This window comes from Schistocerca piceifrons, chromosome 1 (assembly GCF_021461385.2).
Source record: "Schistocerca piceifrons isolate TAMUIC-IGC-003096 chromosome 1, iqSchPice1.1, whole genome shotgun sequence".
Lineage (NCBI taxonomy): Eukaryota > Metazoa > Arthropoda > Insecta > Orthoptera > Acrididae > Schistocerca > Schistocerca piceifrons.
Window position 1 is genome coordinate 481,178,185 of NC_060138.1, and position 12,721 is coordinate 481,190,905.

Here is a 12,721-nt window from a genome sequence, read left to right on the forward strand (position 1 = left end):
GCCTTACTGGCCAAAAGCTTTATTTGTGACAGTCTTTTGTTGTGCCTATCTGCAACTCAGCATCTCCGCTATATGGTGAGTAGCAACTTTCCTTTTCATAATATTGTTACATTCCATCCCGGATTTTCCATTTTTTTTATTTAAGGATTATGATGAGGTACTCAATAAAATATAGCCCATCCCCCACACCACGAATGCGAATGACATACAAATGTTTCTGGGTAAGGTCAAACCTAGTAGAACTTTCTTACTCTCTGAACCAGTTGCAGCACCTAGGTGCACATTTTGAATGGTCACTTGGATGTCAACATGCTTTCAAGGCTTTAAAAGATTGCCTTAAGTGGGCACCATGTTTAATTATGTATACACCTGGCTTAAAAGACTGCCTTAAGTGGGCACCATGTTTAATTACGTATACCCCTGGTTTGCCTCTGGTAGTAGCAACCGAAGTATCCACCCCTGATGCTAGTGCAGTACTATCCCATTATTATTATTATTATTTCTTTCCTTTCTCAGACGTTATGTCTGGTTAAAAATGGAAAGTGACGCGGACCTTGATCAAGCGTGACTTCATTTTAACTGTACGGTATATGTTACATTGCATTTAGGAACTTTCGGGTAATTGAACATGTATCAATAATTACAGATTTCTGTAGTTGTATATATAAGTTTGGATGTAGCTGTATTGCACTGATGTACTAGTGGATATTGTGTGGTATGTCTCCTGTAGTTGATAGTACAATTGGTATATTGTCAACTTTATCCTCATGCCACATGTCCTTGACTTCCTCAGCCAGTTGGATGTATTTTTCAACTTTTTCTCCTGTTTTCTTCTGTATATTTGTTGTATTGGGTATGGATATTTCGATTAGTTGTGTTAATTTCTTCTTTTTGTTGGTGAGTATGATGTCAGGTTTGTTATGTAGTGGTGTTTTATCTGTTATAATGGTTCTGTTCCAATATAATTTGTATTCATCATTCTCCAGTACATTTTGTGGTGCATACTTGTATGTGGGAACATGTTGTTTTATTAGTTTATGTTGTATGGCAAGTTGTTGATGTATTATTTTTGCTACATTGTCATGTCTTCTGGTGTATTCTGTATTTGCTAGTATTGTACATACGCTTTTGATGTGGTCTACAGTTTCTATTTGTTGTTTGCAAAGTCTGCATTTATCTGTTGTGGTATTGGGATCTTTAATAATATGCTTCCTGTAATATCTGGTGTTTATTGTTTGATCCTGTATTGCAATCATGAATCCTTCCGTCTCACTGTATATATTGCCTTTTCTTAGCCATGTGTTGGATGCGTCTTGATCGATGTGTGGCCGTGTTAGATGATACGGGTACTTGCCATGTAGCGTTTTCTTTTTCCAATTTACTTTCTTCATATCTGTTGATGTTATGTGATCTAAAGGGTTGCAGAAGTGGTTATGAAATTGCAATGGTGTAGCCGGTGTATTTATATGAGTGATTGCTTTGTGTATTTTGCTAGTTTTTGCTCGTTCTATAAGGAATTTTCTTAAATTGTCTACCTGCCCTTAATGTAGGTTTTTTTATGTCGATAAATCCCCTTCCTCCTTCCTTTCTGCTTAATGTGAATCTTTCTGTTGCTGAATGTATGTGATGTATTCTATATTTGTGGCATTGTGATCGTGTAAGTGTATTGAGTGCTTCTAGGTCTGTGTTACTCCATTTCACTACTCCAAATGAGTAGGTCAATATTGGTATAGCATAAGTATTTATATCTTTTGTCTTGTTTCTTGCTGTCAATTCTGTTTTCAGTATTTTTGTTAGTCTTTGTCCATATTTTTCTTTTAGTTCTTCCTTAATATTTGTATTATCTATTCCTATTTTTTGTCTGTATCCTAGATATTTATAGGCATCTGTTTTTCACATCGCTTCTATGTAGTCGCTGTGGTTATCCAATATGTAATCTTCTTGTTTAGTGTGTTTTCCCTTGACTATGCTATTTTTCTTACATTTGTCTGTTCCAAAAGCCATATTTATATCATTGCTTAATACTTCTGTTATCTTTAGTAATTGGTTGAGTTGTTGATTTGTTGCTGCCAGTAGTTTTAGATCATCCATGTATAGCAAATGTGTGATTTTGTGTTGGTATGTTCCAGTAATATTGTATCCATAATTTGTATTATTTAGCATGTTGGATAGTGGGTTCAGAGCAAGGCAGAACCAGAAAGGACTTAATGAGTCTCCTTGGTATATTCCACGCTTAATGTGTACTGGCTGTGGTGTGATATTATTTGAATTTGTTTGGATATTAAGTGTGGTTTTCCAATTTTCCATTACTATGTTTAGGAACTGTATCAATTTAGGATCTACTTTGTATATTTCCAATATTTGTAGTTACCATGAGTGGGGTACACTATCAAAAGTTTTTTGGTAATCATTGTATGCGTAGTGCAGCAACCTTTGTTTAGTTTTAGCTTGATATGTCACCTCTGCATCTATTATCAGTTGCTCTTTACATCCTCGTGCTCCTTTGCGACAGCCTTTTTGTTCTTCATTTATAATTTTGTTCTGTATTGTATGTGTCATTAATTTCTGTGTAATGACTGAAGTTAATATTTTGTATATTGTTGGTAGGCATGTTATGGGGTGAGATTATTATTATTGTTGTTGTTGTTGTTGTTGTTGTTGTTGTTGTTACCATTACCATTATTATTATTATTATTATTATTATTATTACATCCATTGTAGAGCAGCAATATAACATGCAAACACAGACTTGCTGTCCCGATTCCCCATGGACTCTGACCTGGCCTTCGACCAACATGAATCAGTGTGCTTCCAGCTAGAATTAGATCTGTATTTGGACACTTCTACTTTCCCTTAACATCACACCATGTAGTGGCTGCCACTTATTCACTTTATACAAAGCAGGTGGTCTGACTCGCCTCCCGGGTGCAAATTTTGTCTCTATTGGCTACAACGGCATTAACCATACCTAAATCAATTGCTTCAGCAGTGAGTGCTGCACCTCCTGCACGTTCCCCATTAGAGCATGTTCTGCATGATAAGTTTGATACGACATAATGTGTTCTGGCCAAATACTGGCTCTGACATCATGACCTGGGCCACCAATGTTCCGCCTGTTAGGTACATCAACACTGCATCTCTCCAGCAGTACTCTCCCTGGCGAGATGATGCAGAACCATTCAAGCATATCCACTTAGATTTCACTGGCTCAGTTTTGATCTCCATGTGGTTGGTCATGATTTATTACTTTCCTTACTCCCTCCTTATGGTTCGCATGTCCAGGTCACTACTGCCACTATCACTGTGGTCTTGGAACAAGTGTTTGCCCTTGAAGACAATCCATGCACTTTGGATTCTCATAATGGGGCAGTGTTTATCTACATCTACATACGTAATCCACAAGCCATGGTATGGTATATGGCAAAGGGTATCTTGTACTACTAATAGTCATTTCCTTTCCTGTTCCACTCGCAAATGGAGTGAGGGGAAAATGATTGCCTAAGTGCCTCTGAACAAGTACTAACTTCTCTTATCTTCGTAGTACCTTAAAAAAATTTGTGTTCTGCCGTACGGCAGGTCTTGTCATGGGTGAAGCCTCATCAGAGAGGTCCACTGCATGAGCGTCTTGGGAAGTGATTCCAGTGGTGGTTTCCCGTTGCCTTCCATTGATGATGAAATGATAATGAGAACAACACAACATCCAGTCCCTGGGTGGAGAAATCTCTGACCCAGCTGGGAATCGAACCCGGGACCCTTGGCGTGACAGACTACCACGCTGACCACTCACTTATCGGGGACTTGTACAAAAAGTATGTTGTCAGCAATAGACTCTTTCTGCAGTCTTATCTTCATGGTACTTATATGAAAACTGTTTGCACCAGCAGAATCTTTGTGCAGTCAGCTTCAAATGCTGGTCCTCTAAATTTTCTCAGTAGTGTTTCAAGGAAAAAATATTGCCTTCCCTCCAGGGATTCCTGTGTGATTTCATGAAGAATATTTGCATGTCTCTGAATTGCTTTGATGTCTTTCTTTAACCCAATGTGGTGGGGATGCCAAACATTTGAGCAGTACTCATGAATGGGTTGCACTAGTGATCTGTATGTGGTCTCATTTGTAAATGATCTTAACTTTCATAAAATACTCACAATAAACTGAAGTCAAGCTTTTGACTTCCTTACTTTTGTCCTTAGGTGCTCATTCCTTTTCATATCACTTCGCAATGTTATGTCAACATATTTGATCCAAGCGACTGTGTCAAGTAGCAAACTAATAACGCGGTATTTGTATATTATAGAATTGCTTTTCTTTTCATCTGCATTCATTAACACTTTTCTACATTTAGATTAAGCTGTCATTCATCACACCAAATAGAAATTTAGTCCAAGTCATCCTGCATCCTCCTACATTCACTAAACAATGGCACCTTGCCGTGCACCACAAACAAGAAAAAAACCCTGGATATTGCTGCCCAGTGTTTGTCAAATCATTTAAATAGGTAGAGAACAAGAAAGATCCTATCACACTTCCTTTGTCTCAGATAAACACTTGTTATCAAGTGCAAAGCATTGGGTTCCATTATATAAGAAGTCTTCGAGCAACTCATACCTGGGAACCTAATCTGTACACTCACACCTTTGTTAACTGTCTGCAGCAGGGCACTGTGTTTCCCCAAGTCTATAAATATGTAATCTGTCTGTTGCCCTTCATTCATGGCTCACATGATTTTGTGTGAGAAAATGGGAAGGTGAATTTCACATGAGTGATGCTTTCTAAATCTGCGCTGATTTGTGAACAGAAGTGCAGCTGAACTGAACAGATTTTACTAAGTGCTCTGTTCAGGAAAGAACTTATTCATTCGCATAAAAATTCTAAGAACTTTGTCGGTGGGATCTTTACTCCATTTCCTATGTGTCTGCAGATCTAGTAAGTCATTAATCTACTACGATAATCGGTTGCATTCAGAACTACCATTGCATTTTCCTTGTCAGCGGGAAGAATGATAGTAATATTGTCATCATTCAAGTGTTTTATGGCATTCCTCTCATCGACAGTTAAATAACTTTTCATGAACAGTTAAACAACTTTTTGGAGGCTTTGTTCAAGCTGATACTCTTACAGCTTCTACACAGGATTCTTTGGCTTTAACCCTGTCCGCACTGGATGTCTGCTTCTACACTGGCTACTTTTCCACCCCTGGCAAGCACAAATCTCTTGCCATCAGATGGTGAAGTTTGAATAATTTGATAACCATGCTGGAAGTGGCTAAGTGGTAGTTCATCAGATTGGGTTGCAACTTATCAAATTTAAGAAGCAGGCATTTGTAGTATGGACACAGTTACAGCTAAAGAAATCCATGTAGAAGCTATAAGAATATTGTTGCATGCAAAGCGTCCAGAAATTAATTTAACTATGAGTAAGAGGAATGCCATATAACATCTGTATGGTGGTGATGGTATTGTCGTACTCCCCGCTAACAAGGGAAATGCAGTAGTGGTTTGAATCTTACCAATTATAATAGTAATATTAACAACTTATTAGATCTGCAGACATGTAGGAAACAGAGTAGAGACCCAGCTGACAAAATTCTTAGAACTGTTACATGATTGATAAAAAATCTGACTTTCACTAAGGATGTTACTGACTGCATACGAAAAAATCTTGAAAAAATGAAACAGCAGATGATAGCAGCCAACAACAGCCACTTGCACTCGGGTATTCAAAGCATGTGATTTCATATCACTGCAGGGGAACATGCATGTACGGAATTTTGCTGCAGTCAGTAGCACGCCAGGGTGTGAATCAGACACTCAAAGTTGTGATATCCCCTGAAAATGTTCTTCGCAGGTGGCGACGAAATTTGGGTTTTTAATGTGAAACCCATTCAACCATGACATAATAGTGTGGGATATTTTATTAATTGTTACATTTCCAGACCATGAAAGTTTACATTTATCCATACACACTGTATGCACCTGAAGTTCCTCCCCATCCTTTGCTGCCATTTCACTGTAGGGTAAATTTATTCACTGTACGTTTGACCTGCCAATGATTAATAGACCCCTACCCTTTTCCGTTTCCCTCCCATTGACACAGGACATGTATGTTTCCCAGCAGATGAAGTGAGACTCACTGACTCAGCTTCAGTGGAAGCCACCGCCTCAAACTTATTGTGCACAGAGGCATTTAAGCAGTCATTCTTTCCACTCCCTGCACATAAAAGAAATGGGAAGAAACTGTAAGGCGCAGCGTGATGGGACATACCTACTGACATACACCTCATAGTGGTTTTCCGGTGTAATGTAACACATGTTGTTCATTTTTAGAAATGGATTTTGCAGAAACTTCATCAGTTGAAGTGATTATTGACTGACTAAACATTACTCTGGTAATGTTGGCTTGTGTGTTAATCAATATTCAACAAGGTGAAAGATACTTAACTTTTAAGAACTGAGAACTAAAATTCATCCTACGTGCCAGTGCAAACCATTATTGTGTGTACAATAATTATCTGGTTATGTGCATATAGTATTGCTTTATTTCTGTGTACAGGGTGGTATTCTACGTATTTATTGTTTTTCTTTACTGCTTATAGAAATTAGATGAAGCAACGAGTTTACTGGGAGCAACTTGTGATACGTTCATCAGAACGCTAGAAGACTGCATGAAACTCTCGAATGCAAATTTTACATATGAGCTTCCACATCAGCATTTGACTGACACTGCTCTTCCTCCTGTCTCCAACCAGACAAAAAGCAAGGTGTGTATGCTGTACTACTGTGTTTTAGAGCATTGTTTTTTTCTTCCATTTCTGAAACTGGGTAACTCCACTATATTCAAAATTGATCAGCATATTATCAGTGTGTGGACAAGGATTTTGGTAGTCTGATATAGATAAAGTATGTTCTGCATCAGAAAAGAAAAGCTTCTCTCCAGAAACTTCCATAGACTCAGGATGCTTCCTTCATGTTAACCACAGCACCATCAATATATCATAGTTTACATCATAGGTGCAAGTGATCAGATCAACTCAAATCGCTCCCTCTCTGAATTTACATTGAAGAATTCTCAACAGATTGACACTAATAACTTATCTTGGATGGTGAGTCGTCATTAGAAAAAAATGTTATGTCAGCTATCTCCCAACCTCCTCCCCAACAACACTAATTATGATGCAGTTCCTTAGGTATGTGCATAAGTAGGAGAACAAAAGTGTTGAAATCGAACAATGGAAATTGTTTTTGAAAATATAGGGATGTTACTGACCACATAGGAAAAAATCTGAATCGCAGTAATCTACAAATCCCTCTGAAGATAGAGGATCACCTTATATTTATTGAATAAAGTAAATTGTTTGGCTTTTATTAAAACATTAATCGCAGACCTGGCCAGTGGACTCAGAATAAACTAAATGCATAATTGGAATAGTTCTGGAAAGGTACTGCCTTTCATGTAGTAAGTACCATGTAACTTTATTGTGACCTGTTAGTGACAGTGTCATTTGGTATCCTATCAATTAACACAAAGAAATTAGGCACGGTAGTAATGAATGAATCCAGATACATAATATTAGTATTTTTAATCTGTTTTGAAATGTATAATTGAAGACATTGCATCTTTGGGAAACCACGGCCACTGTTAGTATAATGAAACGAAGAATGTCTAGGTTACACACCCGTTTTTGATATTGTGCACACATCATCTTCAGATCTAAAACTAGTGCTGCAACATGCAGTTTCTCTGGCAGGGTGAGGATGTCACAGTAGACCATTCACCATAATGTCCTTGCTCTGTTGGACAGCTTTTTACTGTAGGGTTTTGAAACTGCTAACTGAGGAAAGAGTTACTTACTTAAAAGTACATGCAAAGTAGCTTATTTTCGTTGTATAATGCCTTTCTTGGAATATACAGAAGCATTAACCTGTTCCAGATCATAAAACCAGCCATGCCTGTCATTCGATCAAACTCCAGTGACAAGTAAGTCACCATTGCTTTGATCATATATTGTTTCAACCATTTACATTCACGCAGAAACTAACATATTTTTTTGTTGCAGAAAAGTGTAGCTGTTTGTCTACCAATATTTAGAGAATACTGTGGCTTTGAAAAAGACGTCCTAATCTTTTGAATGTATTTACTCAGGACTTTAAAAAATTTAAATATCAATTTATATGAAAATGTGTAACTGAAATGTCTTTCAGTGATGTAAATAAAGTTATGTTGTTATGTATAAGTTAGTTAAGGAACAATTTATATATTTTCATGTTGACAAATAGTTTACTGCAGCCTGTGTTTTCTTCAGTTCATGCAGTTTACATATTTTAATATATATAAAAAAATAATTTATTTTCACATTGTAAGAAAGTGTTTTCCAAACTGAGATGCCAAAGTAGTCTACATTTTGGAATCTATTTACTGAATGGATCGCACTTATGTTTTTAATAAGAAATTTTACAATAAAGGCATTAAATTTGATTAGTGTGTGTGTTTAGATTCATGTACCCTATTTATACTCCTTAGTTTTGGTGTTTTTGTATATTCATAACCAGAAAAAGTAAATTTGACAACCATAAATTTCTACAGACTTATCATTAATTGGTAATAATTCAGTACTTTTCTTCTTTTAAACTGGCACTTATATTGGAAGCATCACTATTCACGTATTTGGTAAGTAAAGGGGAGTGTTTAGCAGTTGTGGCAATTGTGTATTAGCAGAATCCTTTTATACAGTTTTCATAATATGCTTTGAAATTCCATTAACTTCTGTGTCGGTGGGACATTAAAGTGAACTGTAAAGAAATGTATGGAAAGTTCTGGTTGAAAATTAATTTATTTAAGGATAAAGGAGACGACTCACTGAAATGCAGAAGCGTTGCCTCGACAATAGACACACAAACATGAGATATGGAGCTTGCCTAGGTTTTGGAATGCACTCTTTTTTTTTAAAAAAAAAAAAAAAGGAAAAATATGCACACACACGCTTGCCTCCCTACATTGTGCTCAGTCGACTGCCAGGTCTTTATTCAAAGAGTAAAGAGCAGGCATTTGACTGAGCACAATGTAGGGAGACAGGCATGTGGATGTGAGTGAGGGTGTGTGCATATTTTTGCTACAGCTAGCCGAAAGCTAGCCAAGCTCCATACCTTTTGTTTCTGTGCCTATCAACAATGCAATGCTTCTGACTTTCAGTGAGTCGTCTCCTTTATTCCTACACAATTAATAAAGAAATACCATTGTTTTGTGCTAATGTGAAATGAAAAATAAATGCCTCTAAATGATTGTTAGAAGTACACCAACAGTTCTAGGAACAATTATAGTATTAGATGACACCATTGCTTCTGCGGTTTTTCTCTAAGTTTAAAGCTTAATCGTGAAAAACATATAAAAACTCTACATCACTGGCCAATAATTTCTATTGTCTTTTGGGCAGCATATGAATCCTCCAGCTGAAGAACTGAGCATATTTTGAAGAGACCACTGAATCACTTCACTTATAGCGCTTGTTCATATGACTGGAGGCGCTGGTCAGCCAGGACATGTGCCATTGATAAAAAAAGGTGGTAGTCAGACAGAGCAATGTCTCGAAGATGGCAGGTGGGGTAGAACTTCCCAATTCAACATTTCCAATTATCTTTTGACGGGTTTTGTGATATGGATTGATGACTGTCATGCTGCAAAATAATCTTTTCTTGTCTATCGTTGTACTGTGGCTGCTTCTCCTGTGACTGTTTCCGTCAGTTTTAGTAGCTTCAAAAATCTTCTCTTCCTCCACCATAATGTTCTTCGACATCAAAATCACCATTCTTGGAGCACTGAAGTTATTCTCTCCACATTCTGTCCTCACTGTTGGTCTTACACAGAATTTTATGAGCCTCAGGTGCAGATTTCTTGATATTAAAATGGAAAATTAAAACTCCCACAACTGACGAGAAATGGGCTTGTAAGTTGACATATTCATTCAAGAATAACTTTATGATGCAATCACAAATTGACTAATACTTTGATGGTATTATGTTTACAGATGCTTAAGTTTCTAGTAAGACGCTAACAACCATCCACCCGCATCACCAATTGCCATATATTGCAAAATGGTGGAAACAAAGTTTTAGACATAATAATGTTTATGATTCATACATCTAACAGAATTATAATGAGGTTGTGTTATGAATTGCTGCATTGGATGTGGGGTGTCAACTACCGGTATGTGTTATTACCAGCAGTTCAGGAATGATGTATATGTTCAGTATTTTGGTTGCGAGCAGCAGTGGCATATAGATTCATGCCTGTACTGCAGTATCGCAGAAGTAGTCGGTGTTGGTTAGCTGGCAACCACAGCACAAATTAGATCAAACATTGTACCCAGTATAATGACAACCTAATTCTGTTGTATGTTGAACAGTACTGTATGCATTCAGTCCACTCTGCTATTGAGCCTACTATGTCAGGGAGATGTGCTCCTTCAGTAGGACAATTCTTGTGTACACACAGTTCACACTAGCTAACATACTGTTCAACATATTCAATTTAGTCGATGTTGTAACATCGCATAAGGGTGTTCATTGTGTTCTTGCACCAAGTGTACTAACAAAATTATCCTCAAATGAAAACTATGAGATACTGAAAAACAAAATTTTAAAGTGTTAGTTGCTTAAATTGTCAATTGTAATTCTTTATTAGTATTATTTAAGGGGAGAGTTTATGACTGCCTGCATACAATGCATAGATGGCATTTGATAAACTTAGAGGTTTTCTACTCAGAAATTTGAGAAATGGTAATGACATGGTTTCTAATTATATTTTGTTTTCGGTTTACATGCTACAAGAACAAGGCAGAAAGATTGATTTGTGGGATATAACTGACTTTCTTAGGCATACTTTATGATTTTTGAAAATCAGTTTTGAACACATTGCAAAAGTTCTCTCTCTGCCAAGTTGTTCCTCAGTAACTACTGACGTTTCACACAAGAGGTATTTTATTATGTCAACAATGTAGGAAATGACACAGAAGCAAGCACATCTTGTGCACACACGGCCGCCAACTTCAGCATCTCGACCCGAGGTGCTGGAGTTGACTGTTGTGTGCATGAGATGTGCTTGCTTGTGTGTATGAATGGTGTGTGTTTCTGTTTTCCTAATGTAGGTTGTGGAATCCAGGAGAGAACTCTATAAGTTTTTGTAAGGAGAAATGAGTCAAAATCACACTAATCACTATATCCCTTGGAATAGTTGTTGGAGCATGTTTTGGTAAACTGCATTTGTTCACATTAATACCACATGCACATTGTTTCAAACAATGGAAAATCCAGGATGGAGTGTAACAATATTATGAAAAGGAAAGTTGCTACCCACTATACAGGGTGCCCATGAAATAAGTATCCATTTTGTGGAAAATGTACACATGGATTATTTCTGTTACAGGTACCGTGAAGAGACATCACAGTGTTAACAATTGCCGAAAGAATCACAATTCTGCAACATTGTTTACATGGCAAAACTTATGCTGAGAAAGTATCGGAAGGATGCCCCTAGAAGACTTTCCATTCGGAAGCTTGTCAACAAATTCCCGTGTACAGGATCTGTAACTGAATAGAGACGCACTGGGCGACCACCGGTCAGCCCACAATCTGTACAATTTGTGAGGGAAGCTATCAAAAGAAGTCCAAAGGCATCTACCCACCGGCTGAGTCATGAACTATCTATGCCAAAATCGAGTGTGGAAAGTGCTTCACTATACCCTTAAGAAGGAGGCATATCATATCCAGGTGCTTCACCAGGTAGAGGATGAAGACCATGCGGCACGAGCAGCTATGTGTCGTGGCCTGTTGGAGGCTGTAGCCAAGGAGGACCTGATGAATTATGTTATATTCAGCAATGAGGTGACATTTTGTGTCTGCTGCATTGTCAACAAACACAATTGCCAGATCTGGGCAGAGGAGGAACCCCATGAATGCACTGGGTGGCAAAGGGACTCTCCCAAAGTCAGTGTTTGGCTCCCAAACTCAGTGTGTGGCTTGGTCTCATGAACGATGTTTACTGAAAAGACAATTGCTGGAGCAACCTACTTGGACTTGCTGCAGTTGTTCTTGGAGCCACAGTTGCAACAGGGTGATATCCTGTTGCCACATTTGAATGAACTGAAACGGCGAATACGAGAGGCATGCTTGTTAATAACCCCTCATATGTTTAAGCGCGTGTTCCACGCAACCACAGGGCGATGGGAACAGTGTGTAGCCAATGAAGGTGGACATGTTGAACAGTATTAGCAACTCTCTCTAAATATAATATTTATTTTGCTGTAGCACATCTGGAAAATGAAAATGGATACTTACTTTATGAGCACTCTGTATGTCTGAGATGCTGAGTCACAGATAGGCATAACAAAAAACTGTCACAATATAAGCTTTCAGCCAACAAGGCCTTTGTCGAAAATAGATTACAGATACCCAGACACAGACGCACGCACGCACACACACACACACACACACACACACAGATGTTCCGCACACACAGGACTGCAGCCGCTGAAGCCAAAATCTGTACATTTTTTGTTGTATATCACATTAAAAGTGTACAGTATTAGCATGTTTTGCTGCAGCATGGAACAGATTTTACCTCTAAAAGTGCAAAATAAAAACCTTTTTTACATGAACATTATCCAGGGTTGTCACAAGTTCTGAAAATCAGGAAATTTGATACATGTCAGGTAAATCAGGGAAATATCAGT

At 37.8% G+C, this 12,721-nt stretch overlaps 1 long non-coding RNA gene across 1 annotated transcript; it reads left to right on the top strand.

Moving 5' to 3' along the window:
* The first annotated feature begins 6,573 nt into the window (after positions 1–6,573).
* LOC124799173 lies at positions 6,574–8,371 on the top strand. Its single transcript, XR_007016982.1, has 3 exons — positions 6,574–6,757; positions 7,928–7,974; positions 8,054–8,371. It is a non-coding gene; the product is annotated as an uncharacterized LOC124799173 (long non-coding RNA).
* The last annotated feature ends 4,350 nt before the right edge of the window (positions 8,372–12,721 follow it).